The 23,105-nt window shown below is 38.1% G+C and overlaps 1 protein-coding gene across 9 annotated transcripts in view; it reads left to right on the plus strand.

Moving 5' to 3' along the window:
- Nucleotides 1-23,105, plus strand: part of NALCN (sodium leak channel, non-selective) — a 247,179-nt gene that overhangs the window by 94,581 nt on the left and 129,493 nt on the right. The window lies entirely within an intron of this gene.

Below are 23,105 nucleotides of genomic sequence, written 5' to 3' on the forward strand. Positions count from 1 at the left end.
GCTTTTTCAAACCACTGCCATATATTTAATTATAGCATATGTCTTAACTGATAATTCCTCTTCCCAAATTTAATTCTTGATTTTGACAGCAACAGGAACATTATTTGTGGTGGTCTCAAGTAACAGTCTCGGGTACGTGGGTAAAATGTAGCTGAACTCACAATGAAAACTCCTTCAGATGAAAGTTAAGATAGCATCTGATTTACCCGGTCTGCCTTTGTCCATACTATTACATTCTTGCCCCTTTAAGGAATCATGTGAATACACAGTAAATTGTGTTCCAGGGAACAAAAACCTCATGCATCAGCGGGTGCTGCAACTTTTTATAATTGCAACTCAACTAGCAATTTTCTTCTCATTCTTCATCCCTTTGTGCAATATCTGCAGGATTGCCAGGAATCTATGACCTTGCTGGATGTCAATCCAAGGAAAGCAATCCAAAGGAAAGCAGTGCGTTAAAATATTATTTTATTAGGATAGTGCCCAAAATAGGCTTTATTCTTATGAAATATAGGCTAAAATACAGCCCAAAGAACGCAAAATCTTGAAGTCTGGATAAATACACACACCTTTATTCATCTCACCATGGATTATTGTTTCAATTCCACCAATCCAAAGTAAAAAGAAAATAGACTTCCTAAAAAAATCATGCATTTAAAGCCTTTGCAGTATATTAAAGGCATTATTTATGCAGCAAGTCCCTAGTGAGAAATGTGGTAGTTATTTTCTAACAGTTTGGGTGGGGTTTGTTCCTTAAGAGGAACGTGGTGCATAAATCTGAATCTAGGAAAGAGTTAATCAGATCAGAGAATATATATCCTGCCTTTAGGACACATTCAATTAATATGCATTCCTCTGGCCTTTATTAGCTAAGTATATTGTCATTCAATATCCTGTGAAGGATGGAGTTCTTAGAAAAAAGTAGTGAAGACTCTCTATTGCCCTGTATCATTTTAATTAAATTTTGCAGTAAGTTTGGTTTTATTAATTCCTCTCTGGGCTCTGTAAATATTACTGCTCCAAATACGAAAGAGAACATTATTAAAAGTTCTGTTTCAACATGGGTCTGGGTCTGTGCTTTCGTGAAACTGCACTTACTCAGTGTATTGAGTTATTTAGAATTTACTTCCTCAACAATCTGTACTGTACATCGGGAGAGGAAATATCTTAGTGGCTAAGGGAATGGAGAGGGACTCTGGAGATCTGGGTTCTATTTATTGGCCAAGCACAAATTTCCTGTAGATCGTGAGAAAACTACTTAATAGGTATCTTTGCTTTAGTTCACATTCCTTATGGTGGAAAAGTGTATCCCTGCCAGATTTGGGTACTGTGGTGTTTAAACCTACTAACTACTTTTGAGGCACTCTAATAAGATGGAATTGTGCTGTCTAAGTTGGCAAATAGATACATCCAGCTCTGTAAAGCAAGGAGTGATGGAGGAAAGTATAATGTGATTTATGTGTGGTGTGTAACATAAAAACCTCTCTAATACAGGTTTTGGAAGACACTTCACATGGACTAGCTGGATCTGTTGGGTTTTACTGGTTTAGCCTTTGTACAACCATGCTTACTCCCACAGACCTGGTCAGGGGTTTCAGCCTGGCAGGCCTTGCCAGCCTCGGGAGAACATTGCAACGGCCCGTGGGGCAATGCAGGTCTGGTGTTATTCCTGAGCAAACAGTAGTAATTCAGAGATACCGTATAGGCTCTGCGCAGAGCCTTTGTAACTCACTTCATCTCGTGCAAACGTGTCGTCGTTGCACTAAACCGCTCAGTTACGTAAAACAAATAAGCAGGCTAGCCATGTCTTTACACTTCTGTCACAGCTGATCTGCAAAGAGGGGATTACGAAGGAGTTTCAGAATCCTGTCTAGTGAGTAGTGTGCCTCGGTATGTCTAAACTGCTGGGCAGGTGAGCACCGCTGCCCTTGCCAGGGTACCCCCTCCTGTCTCTCCCCAGAGCCCACCTGCCTTTCCAGTGGGCGCATGGCGTACGGGCAAAACAGAGCCAGCATCTGCTTACAGGTCTGGGATCTGCAAGGGGCTCTTGATTACAGCAGTTAAAAGTAATTAAGAATAAGACTAAGCCATGAGAGATGGGCAAGAAAGGTGGGCATTAATCTGGTGGTTTTGAAGAACTTTAACTCAGATGCCTAAGTTTTTAGTTTTTTAGAAGTGGCTGGAAGTGGCAACATGAAAAATTAGTATCAGTATGGTTTCTGATTTTGACTTGCAAATCTATCCTAATGTGGGGCAAAGAGGCTTTTATTTCAGTATAATGGGTTTATATTTATTGCGCTTTTCTTTTGAGTGTTCCTAAAGGTGCTTTGTGGTCTTTTGTTACTTATTCTCACTGTTCCCCATGACTGGCATTGATTTTAAATATTGATTTTCTTTTGTCACTGAAAAATAATCTTTGTGTTTTCCATTTCAACGTGAACCATTTGGCATGAATGCATGCTGAGGCTCCCACATTGCCACGTTATTTTGCTGTTGTTGATATTACTTTAACACATTGTCGTGTGTTAGAACTTCCTGCCTACCGTGATTTACTCCTACGAGCTCAGTAGGAAGCTCTCAGTTCACAAATAAAGAAAAACTGAGCACCAGGTTCCAGAAAAAATCCTTAAGAAAGCTCTTTCAGTATGTATTTACCACTTTAATCTCATGTTAAAGGCACACTGTGTTTCTTATTATTCCTTTCCTGTTAATTTTAGAGGTTGTTTTTATCACTCCTTCCTTCTCTTTGTCTTCCTGTCCGCAAAGACTTCTAAAATACGCATGCTGATTTAAAGCTGAACCGGAAAGTTTTAACTCACACATCTTCCATGAATCTGTGGTTGGTATTACTAACACCAAGTAATGACATCTTCAGTCTTCTCAATGCTTAGTTTTGTAATGAACAGAGAAAGTCTGGAACTGTGATTCCTGTGGGGAACAACGAGCCAGACAGCAATTCCCTCTTCATGCGAATATTTTGGGATCGTCTGTCTAGCAGAAATGAAATGCACAGCTGGAGATGCAATGATGTTTAGAAAAAACTTGGAAACACTGTGTGTGATGTGTCAGCATACATGGAAGTGGTCACCTACTCACAAGCTGTATGTGCACTCGTACTCTGATAGTAAAATCTTCAACAGATTAAAAATACTGCATTCACTTTTAATCCTATGTGCTCCATGTAGGGAAGAAATAGAAGGTCACAAAGCTATGATCTGAGCAAGCAAATGACATTATTATGATTACAACGCACTTGAACATATGATTAATGTTAGAAATTCAATCATATCTTTTTGCCTCAAAAAAAAAGTTAGTCCTTCATGCTATGTATTATTATCCGAATGTGTTACAGAATTCTGTACAATTATAGAATTTTAGAGAACCTCGGAGAGACAAAAAGATCAGAAGTCATATCAAAAGACAGAAAACATATGGGGGGTGGAAGACACATGGCCAGAGAAGCAGGAATTGAGTGTGTTAGCAGTTTCATGATGGATATATTCAATGAGAGAGAGAGAGAAATAAGACAAAACGGTACGTAGGGATTTTCACTGCAGGAGTAACAGAAGAGAGCACAAGTGGGTTTTCACCTCTTCTCTTTCATGGGAAGTAATTGGTGAACCAGAAGAGTGTAGTAGTCTGTTTATGTACTAATTTGGCCTTTAGTGTAACTTTGGAATCAAGCAGAAGGTATGCCTACTCAGTTCTATTCTCTTCTTACCTACAGTGGCTTTCATTAAATTAAATACATGTATAATACATTTCTTCCAATTAATTGAAATCCTCTCTTATACTGAAAGAAAAATTTTGTCATTCAGTTGACTAAAATTAAGTTTTGATTTGAATGAGTTTATTATATGAGTACATTACATGAGTTTATTCAGAAGCAGATTAAATTGATTCCAAATCCTAAACTTCTGAGGCTGTCATTAAAAAACCAAAAAATCTACTTTTTTCTATGCCCTGTTCCCATTTAAAAAGCCTAGAAATTGCATCAGTTAACAGAAGCTTGGATAGTTCAGTGATGTATTTGGCACTGAAACAGGGGTAAAAAGCAACCATATTAGTTTTACTGAGGAGACTCAGGAGCAGAATATGCAAAGTCTAAATGTAAAAGCAAGCTGTTAGTTTTGGTGAGGTAAAGATGGTGAAAAAAATGAGGTGGAATGGAAGACTCTGCAGGGAAACTAAATGTGTTGGCAACAGAAGAACACGCACAGATAAAGTCCAGCCCCATCCAGCCTTCCTGTCCTCAGTTGTGTGTGGGAAGACAGTAAATCCTGGGCATTATGAAAAGAAAAAGAAAAAAAAAAAAGAAAAAGGAGAGACTTCCAGTATTTTCCACTTGTACACAGAGTATGGGAGAAATGGTGAAAGTGTGGTGAATGGAGTAAAGGGATAGGAACTCCAACGTCTGGCTAACTCTCAAGAGTCTGGTTGGGGATTCGCAGAATGAGCTGTCGTTACAGATGTGCTCGGTTTCAGCTTTATGCTGTTTCAGATGAGGAAGGTAAAGCTGTTACCATCCTCTGCTGTCTGCTCACCCCCTTTTTTCAGGAGCTTTAACCACAGTAACAAGGGCAACTGAAGAGGCAGCAAGTTTAGTCCTGGGACACTGCAGTTCCCTGTCTCATCTGGTAAGGTAAACTGGCGTTCACTTCAGTTTATGTTACTAAAAGAAGTTACGAATTCAGACAGCTGAAATGATTGCAGTTTGTTTAACTGGAGGAAGGAGAGGACAGGGACATTTATCTTTATATTTACTATAATGTAAATCTAAGTGGTGAGAACTATCTTTTTCTGTTCCGAATTAAAAAGATAATCTCATAAAATTGGAGAACCAAACTTATTTTGCCCATATACATTTTTTACATACTGAAATTCGCCATTTTTTACTGAAAGAGACCTGTAAACCAGTATGCCTCACAACGTCGATATTGGAATACTCAGAAAACTAGCAGACAAACAATGCATTTGCCATGTCTTAAAAACTGGCCAGTACCAGAAATAGGTACATATAGATCATCCTTCTCTGAGCTTCTGGATACCCATTTATGCCCTCATTCTCTCTCTTGGATTCCAGCAATCATTCACGTAGGGACTTTCTGAAGTAGATGTTAAATTTAGGCCATTATATTTAGTATCCATTGATGGATTTATCACCTGTCAATTTGTCTAGCCTCTTTTTGAACCCATTGATCATTTTGGCCTCCAGAACATCTCGTAGAAACAAGTTACATGAAGTAACTATGTAGTATTTTAGTTGATTACAATTGTGGAATTAATTTGCTGATTTTCCCGAGATTACTCAGAAATAACTAAAACTTACTGCAAAGATTATTGGTTGTAATTTTGAGATGGATGCTCATTTTCAATAGAAGAAAGAATTTGAAACAACAAAACGTGACAACCAAGATTACAAGCTGTTGTAACATGCGATCAGTAGCAAGGGGAGGGCAGACGGGAGTGTCTGAGGACTGTGCACAGCAAGTATGGGGGATGGTCAGTTTATGTTTGTGCTTGTGTATGCAAATGGAATTACCAGTGATGAGGAAACTTCAGAAAGGGAAATAGACGCTGACTATCAGGAAGGACTGTTTGAAAAAGATGTTAGTGTATTTGATGACAAGGCTGTCATTTGCAAGACAACTATCAAATCTCCCATAGGTAACATTCTGGCACTAACCATATTAATTCACTTTATTATTATTAGATTCCTATTGTAATTTTGTCTATGCTTCTGTCTCTGCTATTGTATACATGCATCTGAAAGAAAAGTAATTTCAGGAGGGTACAGAACTGCGTGCGTATTTCCAGTCTGCAAGGCGTACAACCAATCTTGCTCCCTCTCTCTCTCCCTCTCTCTCGCCTGCCTTCTTTTCCCTTATAACCATTGTACCAAAGCACATTTGTTAACAATGAGTTAGAGACGTAGTTCTTTTACGTTCCGTTTCTTCTCCATAGTTTTCCATTAACTTGCTGAACTGTCTGTTCTTGTTCATTACCAAGGAAATGACTAGCCACAGTTTGTATCAATCTAACCACAGAAACTAAACAAAACGAAAGAAAACATGTTATTGATTTCACTGTTTTGCATTTGAACAAGTAGATTGCATGAACATGACTTCCTCAGCTTGAACATGTAATTTTCCTGCAGATTTAAAGTATCAGAATCCCATCGCAAAGTCAAAATGGATAGGTATTAAACTATGATTAAGCTTATAAAAAGTAGTGGGTTTCCTTGGCAATGTTCTTTATTAGAGGAGAGCCTGCTGCAGCAGAGAACGTGGTCACATCGGGCCCTTGGCATCTCCTTGGGAGATTTAGGATCGAGCGTTCTGAATTTCTCCGAGGCAGTAGGTTTTCAACAATTGTTGTATGTCAGAATTATATGGAAGCCTTGGCTGACATTTACAATCAGTCAAGATCTCTGAACTTCCCTTTATTTTCGGACAAGCTGAAAGTAGAACCTTTTGTGTAACCCCTGATTTTGAAATGGGGCCCCAGAGAAACTTTCTGCTCCACAAGAAATACACTTCAGGTAAAGATTTTTTATAAATTTTGACCTTCTTTTGCATAGGCCTGTACAGTTCATCCTTAAAGTGGCATTAAGTAGCGACATTCAGTTCTTACATCATCATGGTCAAATTAATAAGCTAAAAGTCTCCCACGATAAAAATATGCAAGTTGCTATAATATTTTTTAAAGAGTGCTTCAGCTGTGTGGTTTAGGTTTTTTTTTTTAAACCTCAGCCTTTTTGCTGTGATGTGAACAGGCAGAGTGGACCATTTTTCTAGCATTCTCTTCAGCAATGGACTTCAGTACTGCTTGTACTCATAATTTGCACTTAGAAATTTTTGGGCATAGCAGTGTGAATGGATTATTGAAACTCTTCAGTAATGCCACTAAAATTGAAGTTCAGTTGAGTTTCCTTTAGAAAACTTTATTTCTGGGGTTAAATATGTCCAGTATTTCAAATCCCATCAAACTGAAAACAGGTATTTAAATTGTCATGTAGCTTTTTGGTGTTTAGCACAATTACAGCAATCAGAGGGTTGGAAGCAGCAGCAGCAGCAGCATGACTTCCTTTAGAGCTGTAACTTGAATGACAAATCTGAGCAAAGTGGAAGACTGCAGAGTCTTGGAACAAAACTAGCAGGGATTTTTTTTTTCTTCATGTGAGTTGTTTTCCCCCCAATATTTTCCATATTTCTAGTATTTCACAGAGAAAGGTCTCTTTTCACTAGGACTGCAAAGAACATCGTGTACTACAAGGTTATTAGATTGTTCTTTTTTAGATGTTCTTTTTTAGATTTTTGAAACTTCAAATCACTTTGCGATATCTTTTTATACTGTTGGGGCCTCTAATCCTTTGGATTCCTCAGTAGCCAGTAGAGAGAATGATTCCCATCATGAATCTGAAGATAAGTCACATGCTGGGGATGCTGAATTGCCTCTCACATTGTCTGTATTTCTTCATCATCATGGGGAGACGACGTAAACTGTGTGGCCTTCTCAACACCTCAGTGAAGTGCCTAGGAGTAAGTGGGATGAGTCTGAGCCAATAGGTATTTAAACAAACAGCTCTTACTAAATCCCGAGATTCTTAAGTGGCTATTTCATATTCAGATTAAATATTTTACTTTCAATTATTCATGAATACATATCACCAAAAAAAAATCTATGAGAAAAAGTCTTTGCCTTTTCTTATCATAGTCTTGGTATCCTGAACACTGATTCTAACTCTTTTGAGAATCGGTGTGGTCCTGATTCATCTCACGCATCTTTAAGCCCTTAGCAGATGCCAGTGGCACAGAGGCGATGGGAAGAGATAGGCGTTGCCAGAGGGCAGCTGAGGACCTGAATCTGGTGGTGCCCATCACTGTACTGACTGCATCAGAGAGCAGGGTGATTACTTTCCTATTTTAGATGTGCCAGTTCTTTTGGAGTGAATCTCTAAAGCCAAAGTCTGTACCTTCTCTTTCTCCAGTAGGCCATAATAATCTATATTATATATTTCTGATGTGCACATTTAAAGCAAAATTAAGTCCCACTTCAGCAAGTGTGCAGACTGAATTTTTGTTAGTATTTTGCATTTATTAAATCCTACTGAAATCAGTAGAAGGCACCTAGAGCTTTGAGAATCATGTTTTTATATGAGTGGTTTCATTGACATAAATGCAGTTGTTATACAGAGAAGTACTTGCAAAGTCGTGTCAAAGTCTACATCCTTTATGCTTTGTGAGTTCTTAAAGTGCCAGCTAGAGAGAAGCATCTTCAGCTGACCTATGCATTTTAGCAAGTTGAAGGCTGCAGTGCAGTACAGTAAATTCAGATCTTCAAGCTTCTTCCTTCACAATTTTCCTTCCCCTTCCTAGGATTCCCTCTCTTTCCTACGCTTGCCTCAGACCTTTGAAAAGAGGGTCTTTGAGGCCTGATGGGAGCGAAGAGGAAAGCCAGAAACATGGCATATGGAGGAAGGAGATTGACTTTCTTCCTGTTTAATGTATGTGAACTGATAGCAGATGTTTGCAACCCTTCTTTGGCATAGGTGTACTTTGATTTCTAGCCTGAGATTTAGTTTGGTATTCAGGGTGAGTATTTTGCAGTTTGAGGTCTTTTTTTCCTGTCTGTTATTTTAATTCTTCCATACAAAAAAATAAAATTATTGTATGTTCTCATCTCAGAGCTTTCAGACAATGTACAGAACTGAACTGTCACAATAGGAGTGTGCATTCCCTTTTATAGACTCTTGTTATTTTTAGTTTTCTAGATAAAGAGGGCCAGGATGGATACCTGGGCCAGAGGCCATCTGATGTGGCCTGTGGCCTTCCATACTTCCTTCTCCAGAACAGATCGATCATGCCCACTTTACACAGGCCCTTTGTGTCTTCTGGCCCCTGTGGCATTCCTCTGTCCTTCATGCTCAATTATTTCTCTTGTGGGTTTTTTTCAGTTCTGAGTATCCAAAACAATGCGAGGCTTGTGTTGTGGCTCACCAGAACGGTAGTTTTATGGTCTGGTGCTGAGATGATGCATTGCACGATGCTCTCAGGTTTGATACCCGGGCAAGTGAGGTTGTTCAAGGGTGCAAAGACTTTTGTGATGTCAGAGGATTGTACAGAACGGAGGGAGCCATGCTTGGGTGTTGTTTTAAGGAGAACTAACTGAAGAGGTCCAAACAAGAGCCATGCAGCCAGATAGCAATTAAGCAGACTGGATATGGCAATCAGTTTTTGTAGTTGCTTCTTGGCTTTCAGTTCTTTAACAGAGTAGAAGTATCAGATGGTACCAGAGAATGAATTTTCTTCAGGTGAAAAGTTTTTAACAAATTATTTCATAACACAGGGACAAAAAGGATACAGCACAATACTTAGATGCAGAAAACAAACATGCCTGGTTGTTAATGTTAAATATTTTAAAGGGGTGAGTAGAGGGGACAGAAAGCTAGGACAGGGGAGAGCAGGGTGTACATTTTATGGTACAAGCAAGTATGACTAAGACTAATGGGATAAAATTAAGGAAGAGAATTTATGGCCAACAATGAGTGTTGTAGATTCTGAGGAAAGTTTGTGTGGTAACAGGGAAATGCCCTTGAATTGCTGCAGCCATTGCCAGGCAAGGCTGGACAAATGCTTAGAAAATAGTTCTGCATTGATAGGGATAATAGCGTGGTGCAGTAGATACTTCTTTTACTCCCTCATAAGATGAGAAAAAGAAAAATGAATCACAGGGGCTCAGTTATGTTGGGTTCTTGCCTTTTGTCTACACAAGGAGCCTTGACCTTTCCACCTCAGGTCAGTGCAGAACTGTTACATGGGCTTCCTTTTCTCAGGACAGTTGGCAAAACACTAGCATATTATTTCCTAGCACCCAATAACCAGTTGTTCCTATGGGCAGGAACGGGCATTTAACTTACTTTAGGTATTTAAAATTTAGTTATCCAACTGAGGCACAGAAGGTTATACTTAGTGGAGAGAAGCAGGCACCTTCAGCAGATACTTTCTTTGCTAGTTGTGACATAGATTTTTTTATATTTTTATAGGCCTAGACCACCAACATGCCAATTCGTATTTAAATTTCAGTGTTTCAGGATTTTTCATAATTGCTTTCCAAAGTCAGTCATTTTCATTTAATCTTCACCTCATCCTTTGAATAGTAGCTTGAGACATCATACTTTAAGTACTATACGTTATTTTGCCATTAATGCCACCTGGTGTATATAATCTATGTAGTGACATTTTGTTAATTGCACAGTACCCAGAGTGTATATAAGTCATTTCCTTTTCTCTATCATAAACTTTTCAGAAATGTTCGGCCAAGGAAAGCAGATGCATACACTAGTGGGCTTGATTTTAGAAGGTGTTTTACTACAGTAAAACACTGCTAATATAGCAGAGTTGGCAGTACATGTGCTGTGCCCCTTTCTTTATTTCTGGCCTCCACTTCCCTCTGCAGGAGGCTAGATAACTCAGAGAAAGAACTGGAACACTAATTAGTGAAAGCTGACTGTACACCCAATTCCCTCCCTCATGCTCTCTTTACGTGCATACAGTTTTGCCATCCAGTCTGTTACACTGTTGGCTCAGAACTATCGTCTTGAATATCTTCTCAGTTTTCTTCAGTATTTTCTAAGCCATTTCTCTTTTACTGAGAAACTGTCTTCCACTGACTATTCATGGTTGTTTGCAAGAGAAGTCTTACTATTTTTACCCTGAGTCACTCCATTTCATCCCCTGCCCAAAGTAAAATTTATCAATATTGCCTAGCTTAGAAGCCACCACCAACAGATCCATTCACAGATCCTTAATGTTTCTTTCTTTCCCTTTCCCTTTCCCTTTCCCTTTCCCTTTCCCTTTCCCTTTCCCTTTCCCTTTCCCTTTCCCTTTCCTTTTCCTTCTTTCCTTCCTTCTTTCCTTCTTTCCTTCTTCTCTCTCCCCCTCCCCCCCTTCCTCTCTTTCTCCTCTAGCCAAAGTTCAACAGCCTTTGGTCTGTGCTGGCCAAGGCTGATAAACCTTCACTGTTCAGACCTACTCTCCCTCATCCATTTAGTTGCTGCCACTCGGTCAGAACTCATAATGATAAAAATGCTTCTTCACTCATATGCATGCACATTTAAATACTTTTATGCATACCAGTTACTGAAACAGGGCAGAAACAAAGCAAACAACTGTAAGAGCCCTTTAAGCAAGTTTGTTATGGGTGAGCAATCTCATGCTCTGTGTCTAGGAGATCATCTGAACCATTTCTTATGGTGGGGGTCTTGATTTTCTGCTGAGTGCACGCCTGTTGTATGCTTTATGGAGGCAGAATAGCTCCTGTACTGCTCTTTTTGCATAGCTTAAATCTTTTCATGTTAAAGCAAACAGTGGTTTGTGCACTGCTAGGTATCAGGTAGACTTTAGCCATACCTACCCACAGTGTAAGTAAGTGTTTTGCCGACATCAAGGTACAGCTGTTTGGTTCGTATTGTTCCATTACACCCTCATAGTAATCATTCTACTAAGCGCACTCAAAGATAAACGTGTTTGAGAGGCAAAATTTTGGTAACCATATATTCTGCAAATCAACCCATTTTTCTCATATTTGTACATTAACTCTGTTAAGTAAAGTTCCCATTTTTCTGTACATTGCACGCTTCCTTTAAAGTGATCTTGTTGAATACAAGTTTGAAATACCAGTAGCACTGAATTTAAAGTAAAAAAAGGGGGGCAGAAAAATGTGCTATTGCAATAGTAAGGCATAACTGTAAAGCACAACCACCTAGAACTCAGTACAGCTACACCTTTGAAAAGCATGGCAGCACATGGCAGGCAACACACTGGAAATTCACATTTTCACCTGAAAGTCAGATACCTTTAAAATGAGGAACACTTTCATAATGACTGGCTAGGAAAGGTTTCAGAAAGCTTGGTTAGCACCACAAAGTTTTCAGCAGAGGTAGACATCAAATACAGTTCTCCAAGAAAGTATTCGGCTGCCTTAACTATGAAGCCATCCTTCTCCGTATGCCATTCTCTGCCTTACTCATGCCACGTGTTGCAGGATATTTCCTCTACTAATGTGCATCCTACAGCCCCTTGAGGTTCACTGGAAAGTTCAAGACTTTGGTGACCATATCATTAAAGGCATGCACACAACAGACACAGGTGACCTTAATTCCAGCATTTTGTAATTCATAGCTTTGCAGATTTAATAACGTTCTGTTGTTACCAGGCTTACTTTTAACAGGAGGTAATTTTCAACTAAGAAGCTATTAAGCATATAGGTCCTTATTTTGTTTCCTGAATACCAGTAGTTTATTCAGCAAAAAAATCCAGTTTAACAAGCATAGGCATATATATGAATCTCATTAAAGTCTTTGAAGTATGTAAGGATTTTGTGCCTCAGCCCTCTTATTGATGCCATTGGCATTGTTTGTGGAAAGGTAAGGGTGCAGCTATGGATGGGAGTCTGGTTTACACTATGTCTTGTCATGGATGGTATTTGTTTTATTTGTGTGCTCCCGGTCAGAAGGATTCCCGTGAGAGAAGAGAGCACTGTTCCTTTTTCAAGGATACTACTGAGCACGATTCACGTGGAGATGGTTGCAAGGGATGTGGATGAAGTCAGGCAAGGTGTAGCTACATTACAGCATTAGGATCTTACAGCTTATGCCAGGAGACTTTGAGGTGGCAGTGAGTAGGCATCCTTCGAGACGTGATAGGAGTAACTTCCTGGGGCATAGAGCAGACTGAGCAGCAGACTATTGCAGCTGAGAATGCCATTAACTAAAACGAAACCTGGAACAATGATCTGCCTGTAAGGATACTTGGGCAAAGAAAGAGCTGCATATGATACAGAAATACCGACTTTGGCTTGCCAGTCTTTCAGCTGAGTATTCTGAGGCAGGTTGTTATTCACTGATGGAGCTGCAAAAGAGGATGATTCACTGCTCTCGGATTGGGTTTCTGAGAGAAAATTGTTGGGGGATTCTCCATGTTCTGCAGCGCTTAGAGCCAAGCACCAGTGCTTCGAGACCTTCTTCTACCTGTCCCTCAGAGAAGAGGTAAGAAGGAAAGGGCATGTGACAAGCGCAGTTTTTTCACCCTCTGTTCCTCCAGATTTTCTCTCTTTCTGTTTGGGGAAGTGCAGAAGGGAAACAATAGAACCCTGGCACCATCAAACTCGGCGAGAGTTTTCCCACTGGCTGCACTGGAGAAGGATTTAATCTTTAATATTTTGAATATAGGACATTGGTTTTGCAGTCATTAAAAATGCAGACTGAAACAAATCTAAATGTCAAACAGTCTTGAAACAAATAAAAATATCATAAACCCATGAGGCAACAGGGACATGCTCTTGCTAAGTGTTCCTCCATACAAACGTGAAGATTTAGGTGTGTACAGGAGAAACTAGCTGTTTATTTCTCCCAGCTATAAATTTAATGAAAAAAGAGAGTTCCTTACATTTAGTCTAGCTGTAAGAAATTTACATCGAACATATTTCCAGAATACTGCCTAATTCTCAGAATTGATGATGTACTGTGCTTCAGCAATTCCAAGAATTGTTTTATATCCATGTCATTCCTTCAATGGAAGTTAGATGTCTAAATCCACCTGACTGCTTTGAAAATCTTGATCTCTAAGAAGACTTTTTCACATGTGAGTGTACTGTATTTTCATAAACCAGTAAGGAGCTTATATTGAGACAGATAAGTGTACGTACAAAACACATAGTGAATGCTACAAACTTACTCATTTTTGTGGATTGCGATTATGCAAATACATTCAACTGAAAACATTAGGAACTGGCATCATCATTTAAATGAAAGGACAGTAATACCAGTGGGTACATATGAACCAGCGTAGGTAGTTTTGCAGACCATTTGGAAAATTCCTTTTTCACATAAAAAACCGCTTTGTAAATCAACATACAATTTATGCTGTACACACCATTTCAGTTCAGCATTAATCATGAATATATAACCAGTAAGATTAATCCTAATGATCGTTTAAGAGAAGAGTAAGATACAGTACACGAAGGGTGAATAATGGAATATAACTGTGGCTTAGAAGGGGATGTATGGCAGTGATGGATGCAGTTTTAATTTAAATGTTTTTACTCTTTGCACTGGTGGGATAGCAACATTAACTAGAAATTAATTTTAAAATTACTTAAAAGCCTCAGGGAAAGGAATGAGGGCAAGAATAGATATTTATGCGTAGGTGTAGTTGTACAGACATAGACATGGAAGGAATGGAATTTATTTGGCTGTCTGGCAATTAAATGTTCTGATAGGAGTTGATCACCTTAGGCACTTTATAATCAGAAGAAAGAGACTTCAACAGGAGGTGATTCGTATAATTTTAAGACAGTCATTGATGATAGCTCAAATCCTAGGTCATTTAAATTTTCAAGACTGTAGCTGAATTTACAGTGCAAATACTGAATCACATATTGTGCTAATGCATTTTCAGTGAACCCTACTCTTCAAGTACGTATGAACCCCCCAGTATTAGGGGAGCACATTCTAGTTTATAAACACACCAAATTTCATCTGCTAAAATTAAAGCTGTAGTTAGTCAAAACTGAAAATTTGACATCCAGGTCTAAAGAGTTCCTACTTCATTGGTATTTAGAATAGCATATTAATTCAGTATACTGCAATATGTTCCCTTTAAAAAATTTGTACAGGAGAAAAATACACTGGTGTATATATCTCATGATGTCTTAGAAATAGTTCTTCAGTTTTGGATGTATTTCAGGGGCCATAATTAAAGAGATGGTTTTCAGTAAAGACAAATAAATTTCTTCATACTTGATGTAATCAAAATCATATAAATCTAATGCTTATAAAATAGCTGGAATGTCTGTATTTTCCCATTTTTCAGGGATGACTATAAATGGAAATATTACTTCATGATATAGATCAATGTGACCATTTTAAAAAAGGCTGTAGATCTTCCTTGGAAAAATAAAATCAGCTGAATGATTTTTAAATGAGAAAACATCTAAACTTGCACCAATATTGTCAGACTGACGTTATTAGTTTTATCATTTAATTACAACATCCTTCCTCTTTCCTCAAGTCTTATGAGATACCTTATAATTCCATTGAGAATTATCAAATAAGAATTATATATTACAAATATAGGACAACAGCATTTTCCTATCAAAGGATATTCCTTTGTTGTTCAAAAAAATGTTTGATGCTCATATTTTTGAAGAAATCCTTTGAAGTTCACTTCAATAGAAATTCTTACCATACAGACCAGAAGAGATTTAGTTTACTAATGAGCTACTTCATTTTGATTTAGTATATAACAAAATCAGTTCACAATTATATATTTTTTATTAATTAAACTTTTAAAACCAGCTGTGTATGTGCTGATGGCAAACTTTTAACCTGCCTTTTTCTTTTCTTTAATTTTCCTTCTTTTCAGTTCCCAATTCAGTTCCCAATCGTCATGTTCGACGATTTTAGGCAAACACTGCACTCACCAGTTGAAGAGCAGGAACCAGAAGTGACGCTCATATAAATCCTTATCCTAGAATGAGTTTCACAGTCCATGAATGGCAATTCTCCAATCATTGCCACCCATGGTTCTGTCAACTACTCTTACGAGCTTACCATGGTACTAAACCCTTTGTTCTCCTTTGCGCCTGCTCTGCTTTTCTGTCCTTCCCCTGCTGTGAAGATAAGATTTCTTAATTCCTGCACCATGTGCTTTCACATCAGGTGAGTATTTCTGAAGTGAAAGTTTGTAAAGGACATACAGGAATAATTTTTGCAAGGATGGGTTATAGGGAGAAGAGTATCATAAGAGTTCAGGATTTTGTGGGAAGCAAAAATTATGTATTTTCTTTCCTTTTCCTTACTTAATCAACTTCTTTCTATGCATGTCACTTCGCAGTATTGAGGGCATGCTCCAAAGTTTATCATTTTAATCCAAAATCACACGTTACCATGTGTGTCTTTACTGCTTGCTCAATCTCGTTTATTTTGCTGTAATCTCATCCACCTCTAGCAGCATTCAGCGAAGCAGCTCTTAATTAGGTGACGTAAAAGCTGTCAGTGTTGCAAAGCAGCTCTGCCTTCAGCTAAACTGCGCTTTCAGTTTCCTGGGTATAGACAAGCAGAGGCTGACACAGCTCTGGCAAGCTGTGATGGTGAAAGGAGTCCAAAAAATTGAGTTTTACCCCCCTACAGACAATCTCCCAGCCTTTAAAAGACTTACTAGTACCTGCATTTGGTGCATCTGCTGATTTGCCTTTTATAGGACCCGCTTGGTTTTATGCCCTAAGTATGACCATAGTTATGAACACTACGCATTACACTTATCTCTTTTTATCTGGCATCTACATTTTTAATTCCTCTTAATCCTATTTGGAAAAACAGTCAAAAAATGTTTGTGAAAAAGTGTGGTTACAAAACTGAAGAGGTACTGTGTTGCTCATTCAATTACCCAACAAAGTTTGAGTTGATATTCGATATTCAGCTAAATTTGGAAAGGTGAGCTTCAAAATAACCAGAAGGCTGTGGTCTTCTGTGTCCTGTGACTCCAGCCTCTCCAAGAGATTTACAAAACAGGATTTCTGTGTGGTCCAGTCCAAATCCAACCTTAATATCATGACCTTTTCAGAAAGTGGGGAAATAATTTTTTATGCTACTAATTACAGTTTTAATTACAATTAAAAAATGTGCAAATCTTTGACCTTAGAATCAACATCTTTTCATTCTGAAATGCTACTGCATTTCATCCAGGCCACATTAGAGTTGTCTTTCTGTATCCTTTAGGTTAGACAGATCTACACCGCTGGTTCTACCTTAGTGAAGGGAAGAGGGATATCACAGCTTGACTGCAGTAAAATTAGTCTAGCTGGCGAAGCTGCAGAACAGATGCTTTGTCAGAAAAAGGGAAGTACATAGGCAATCACTGCCCCTTGCCCTCCAAATTAACAGCAATCAAAATCATAGAATCATAGAATGATAGAATCACAGAATGGTTTGGGTTGGAAGGGACCTTAAAGACCATCTAGTTCCAACCCCCCTGCCGTGGGCAGGGACACCCTCCACTAGGCCAGGTTGCCCAAAAAAATCTCTGATTAGCTCTGCTATCCCCCTGCTCAAGGCCATAGAGCCTGTAAGTAGTCAGCAGTTTCCAGCACCATTTCAGTTAGGAGATACTCCAATGATTTTCTTCTGTGTGTTAAATTTTGTTTGAATGGAAGCTGCTTTACTAGAAAGTAGGTTTTGAGTCTAAGTGCAAAAAATCTTTTTTTCCTTCTAATTATTCATCTGATCACTTCTTTAATGGAGCATTTGATTTATTTCAAAGTAAGCTCTGCTTTTATATGTAAATCACAACTTTTAGAGTGTGGTAATTAAATTACACAAGGAAAATGCAAGGAAAAACTGTTCTAATCAAAAGGTGGAAATTCCATTAAAATGTTTGATACTTATTTATGCAGCCAAGTAACTCGTTTTAGAAAAACGTTTCATGAAGTTTTCTCTACTGTACCACTATGGATATGTTCCTTATGTTTCCCATTGCATACGGGACTAGCTATTTCTGAATGGTCTAAGCATTTTAATATGAAGTGAAGTTTTTGTTGCCTCATTCAGGCTCACAAAAGTGTAAAAGTGATAAAGACCAGAAGCAAAAGCATTTTAAGGGAGGTTACTATTGCCGGTCTGAACTGTATTGTACACCATGTTCCCACGACCAGTACAGTACATGTGGTAACCAAGAAGATGAATGTACTCTGTTAGGCAAGGCGTTGCAATCAGAAAGCAATAATCGATACAAACGGCCAGTCTGACCCAGGAAAAGATTTTCATTAATTCTGGGTAGAATTGTCTTAATTGCCTAAAGCACACATTTGGCAGGTTTTAGTTTGGAAGGGAAGTTATGAAAGAACTGAAGTATTCTACTACTTCGAATGCTGATCAAGTACTGCTGTGAGTTTTAAACAGCTCAACAATATAAGAGCTGTGAAAAAGCACTGAAATCCAGCTCAGCCTTCTAAAGAATTTCAAAGCACGCATACTATAATAATCATTGTACTAAGATAAAAAGCTGCAGTAATAACTAAGAGAAGGTAAGGAGCTCTAGTTGAGTATAAAACTTTTCCATGAAGGAGGTTTTTTTTCTTACTCTCTTTGGCTGGGAAGTACAATAATAGTAAAAAGAAAACCCACTAAAGAAAATATTTCCTTCCTTGAGGAATTGCTTTTTTAGAATCTCATTTTCCAAGTTTTCATGCCCTTTGGAAATAGTAACAGCACGATCTCTGAAGAGAGGACTGAATGCTGGAGGGACATGTTTTTTGCTGTTTCCGTATCAGACAACTCTTGTAGCATTGGGTTTCATTTTTGTTTTTTTCACTTCTTTCATCACTTCTTCCAGATGAAGAAAATTGTTCCCTGTCTTTTAATTTTTTTTTATTTTGTTGTTCTTCTTTTCTGTTAAAACATACGGCGTCGTTAGTGCTTTCTCAGTATGTAAGAAGCAAGAAGTAGTTTGAGATTCAAAATGGTCCTTCATGCGTCTACAGGGAGTTGCTGGCAAATAAGAGACTCAATTTCTGCTTGTCATGAATTGCTCTGCATGTTGTTTTCTCATGAGCTCAAAGGAACTAGAAGATATGCCCTAAAGTCTTCCTAACAGCCAAATTTATGTTTCCAGTCCTCCAACTCATTCTGAGTAGTGTCAGCTCTCTTCTGCCCTCTCTCACGTTAGTCACTCATGGTCGGTGAACGCTGTTGTGAGGAGAGGTGGGTTATAGCACTGAGCTTGGGTTCCAAGCCATTTCTTCCACAGAGTCTATGCAGAATTAGTAGATACCAGCTTTGATATGAGCAACTCGCTCATTGGAGTTGACACAGCAACGCGATCATGCTGAAACTGAATCCAGGCTAAATACTTGAGAAGGGGGTTTAAACTGTGCGAGGGCAAAAAGGGAAGGGCAGGCACTGTTTTTAGCTCCTAACTCAGCTGTACCTGTCTTGGTACATGGGTAATGCCATATCCTTTAAGTAACAGCATGAATTCTGAAGGATTTCATGATGATCCTGAGTAAGTACCAATTGAAGACTGCGGTGCAGCACTTAATGTTATGGTCTAGTGCCTTTTCAGCTCATGAGCTACTCATTATAATAAGAGCAATCTTTTCCTTCATATTTATAAAGCAGCTAGTAAATCTTGGACGCTACTGCAATAACATAAAAAGAACACATTTCTAATGAATTGAGGAATAAAAGGTTAAAGAAAATGAGTACAACAGAGAAGGTGAGAATGGCTGATTCACATCTGGTTAATAAATGACATTTCAAAGACATGGATCTTCAATTGAGATGGAAGTGGAAGAATAAGTAGTCTATTGAAGCAATTTCAGGGAGGCATTCCAGGTGAGGTCTTCAAAGGCATGTAATTCAAGGAGCCAGTGTTAATGGAAAATTGCTGGAAGCGAGGCTCCTAGAGTTGTAAAATGTAAAAGTTACGGAAATTTTGAAGGCATGGAAAAAAATTACAGCACAGGTAGGTTCCAAATTCCTTTTCTCCTCACTCACCTTCCCTGCAATTTGGTGGAAAGTTGAAACACATGTAATGATTGATTACTTGACAATATCATATTTAATGTGTTTCAGAAGGAGTGAGCAATATATTATTTACCACAGCTCATACATGGTAGAGTTTTTGAATAAGAGCAAATAGATTTAGTGTTAGAGATGGAGCTGTCCCGCTGCACAGTAAGCATGACATTATTATGGTATTTTCTTTTTGTGGTTTTCAGAATAAAAATATACATACATAGGAAATGTCAACATTGTTGACATAGATAAAATAGAAGATTATATCTAGAGAGTTCAGAAACAATATGTAAATACAGGCAAAATTATAATGCAGATACTGAAGCAACTTGAGTTTTCAGAGAACCTAGAAAATGTAGATTAATAATGTCAAATCCATCCATCATAATGACTCACAAAGTACAGCATCACAAATCACCTATAAATTGGCCTATCCTGTAAGTGTGTACATATATGTACACACATATACATAAGTGTGTACATATGTGTACATCTATTTTGGAAGTGTTCAAGGCCAGGTTGGATGGGGCTTTGGGCAGCGTGGTCTAGTGGAGGGTGTCCCTGCCCATGGCAGGGGGGTTGGAACTAGATGGTCTTTGAGGTCCCTTCCAGCCCAAACCAATCTATGATTCTATGATTCTGTGTATATACTGGTGTATAGTCTGACCAGGTGGAAGTATTAAATTGTGTCTATACCTCTTCCTGTACTTGAGGTTAAATGCATTTATCACTGTGCTTTGAAACCAGAGACCATGTTGCTGCTAAGAGATCAATGGTAGTTTGAAAATTTAGAGTATTTTTTATTGTGAAAGGAGAAGAACTTGTAGACCTTCTTTTTGAAAGTACCATGGTGCGAGGGAACATACTAATCCACATAGGACAGGTAGGGGATTAACTACACCTTAGGAAAGTACAGGGTCCACTTCAACCCTACAGCTTAGATGAAGTCACTAGATATAAACCAAAAATGAATTTGGCCTATTTCATTTCAGTTTTTATACAATAATTATTTTGTCTCATTGTATTTTCTGAATGGAACTGTGTTGCAATGTTTAGGAAAGGAATTAAATCTGTGTTGATATTATTTGCATTCTATTTTGCATTTCATAGTTTGTAGCTTTAAGAAAATTACTGCTGAGGTGATGATATACTTACTAACAGTTCTAAAATCTGAGGGGAAGGTAACAATCTCTATGCGTTATTGTTATCATGAACAATTTAAGTAGTATTTTTAGGTTTCTTTTATATTGCAGCTGCTCGTCTCCATTTCTCTAAGAAGTCGGATTGCAGTCACTGAAAGGCTGCTTACTTCCTCTCAATCTTTTTGCAAAGAAAATGACGTTATCTGTGCTAGCTGATTTATAAACTGGTGAGGAGGAGGTTCATTTAGTTTCAAAGAAGCCATTATTTCATGGATTTTTAGGGCAGAAGAGTCACCAGTTCTCTTTTTGTCTGTTCTCTTAGAAGTTTGTGGGAGGAGAAAAGTGGCTACTGTTAGTAAGAGGTGGATGGGAGCGTACCCATACTACTGCTTTATTCTGTTATTGCAGAGTATGAAGTAACAGGATGCAGCCAGTCTGAAGGAGGCGTATGCCACACTTATTCTTTAACCCTATAGCAGAAGTAGGACTTTGGCTGTCAAATCTAGCATGTAAGGAAAAAAGTATCTAATTTCTGAGAGAAACTTTTTTGCCTTTAAAGTTTTTTTTACTCGGAAAAGTTATATCTTATGGTTTTTCATTTCTCTTCAGTAAGCTTTCTATCATTATTTCCATTCATTTACTTCCTAAGTGTGTATTTTCTCATTCTTCTTGTGTTATTGACTTTACTTGGTTCCTTTGACCAGAATTGTTTGCCTTTTTTAAGTAATCTATTTTTAAATCAAAATTTGCTGTGCAAAAAGGCAGGAGAATCTGGTACAATATGACAGGTTCATGAATTGCTTGTATTTTCAAATATTACAGAGATATTTAGACTATTGGAAGATAGTCCTTGGCAGTTGCTGACTTCTGTATGATTTTAGCTATAAATAATCTGAAAATGACATTTGCTTTAAAAACCGTATTGTGATAGCACGAAAAGCAAGACCCTGCTTACATGTCAGAACACATATTTGCATATCTTGAAACATTGCCATTATTCAGTAATCGTCCCGTTTCCGGCTTATTTTGAGGCTGCACAGTAGGAGGCCCTGTAAAAACACATAGTTCGAATAAGGGCCTACCCTGAGTTTTACATAGTAGTCAGATGAGGTAGAAGATGGAAACAGAAGCACAGCAAAGCGAAATGTAGGATATTTTTCAAGCCAGGACAGTTTACTATCTATGCTGCTCTTTCTGCGAGACCAGTGTCACCTCTGCTGCAGCCAGATAACATTTATAGAAAGGTTTCCAATTGCATATTCTAAAACTTGCAAGAGTTATGATGTTTTGGGTTTGGCTGTTTTTTCTGGGGGGAGGTGGGTGTTTCCTTGAATAGCACCGTACCTTCTGTATTATCTCCTGCAACTGGTGACAAAAGTTATCTATGCTAAGGTGATCTTAACATAACTAGAGTTTCCAAGGAAATTTTTCATGGACTATGGATCTTAGATTCTTTACATGCATCTCTGCTACATCACTGCCCTATGAAGTTCCTCTCCCATCATAAAAAGTATGAAAGCAAGTCTCTGTAGCCTGAATTGGTGAAGAATCACGCTGTTCTCATTGCACTGGGACAGGCAGCCTGTACTGGAAAGCCAAGACTGCCTGCCATCACCAGGGTTAATAACATATGAGCTGAGATTGCTGACTTGTTTTCTTTGCAGTATGTAAATGCCACTCCTTTCAGTGTCTTTAATTAAAAACTCACCCTTCACCTTGTTTCCCCAATGAAGTTGAATTACTTGAATTTGTCTTGCATCTGGAAGTTCCTCTCAAATACACTAGATGATATCTCAGATTTACAAAGGTTTTTACTATCCCACACTAATATGTAACTGCATCAATGCAAGATATTTAAAAGCCTGTTCCCTTAAAATTTGTGGTTAATGCTTAATAATTTTCAGAAATGTTCAGATTGCAGAGCATGAGAATAATTTGCTAAATTCTCCTTATAAGCATATCTTTGTCAGGCAGTCATAAAGTAAGTTGAAAGCAAAACGGTTTATAGAAAATTAGTTACACAGCTTGTAAAATGCTCTACAATGTTCTGCAAACAAAAGGGAAAATTTCCTGCAATTTCACAATTTTGTACTTGCTCAGATGGCCATTAACCAACAAGATGAAAATCAAATTTATCCTATTCAGGCTATGAATTATCTATGATTAGCAGTGTATAGAATGTGATTTTCTAAAGCTCCTTTCATAGTCAAGGTATCTTTAAGCACTTTAAAAAAAAAAAAAGTAAAAAGGATAAAATAAACACCACAAGTATACTAAACCTGTATAGGATCAAAAAACTTGCCCTTTTCTTTAGGACAAGATTGAATCTTTGCTCAGTGACTCTTAGAAATCATGTCACACAGAATCCTGAAAGTCAAGTTTTCTTT

Source organism: Grus americana, chromosome 1, assembly GCF_028858705.1.
Source record: "Grus americana isolate bGruAme1 chromosome 1, bGruAme1.mat, whole genome shotgun sequence".
Classification (NCBI taxonomy): Eukaryota; Metazoa; Chordata; class Aves; order Gruiformes; family Gruidae; genus Grus; species Grus americana.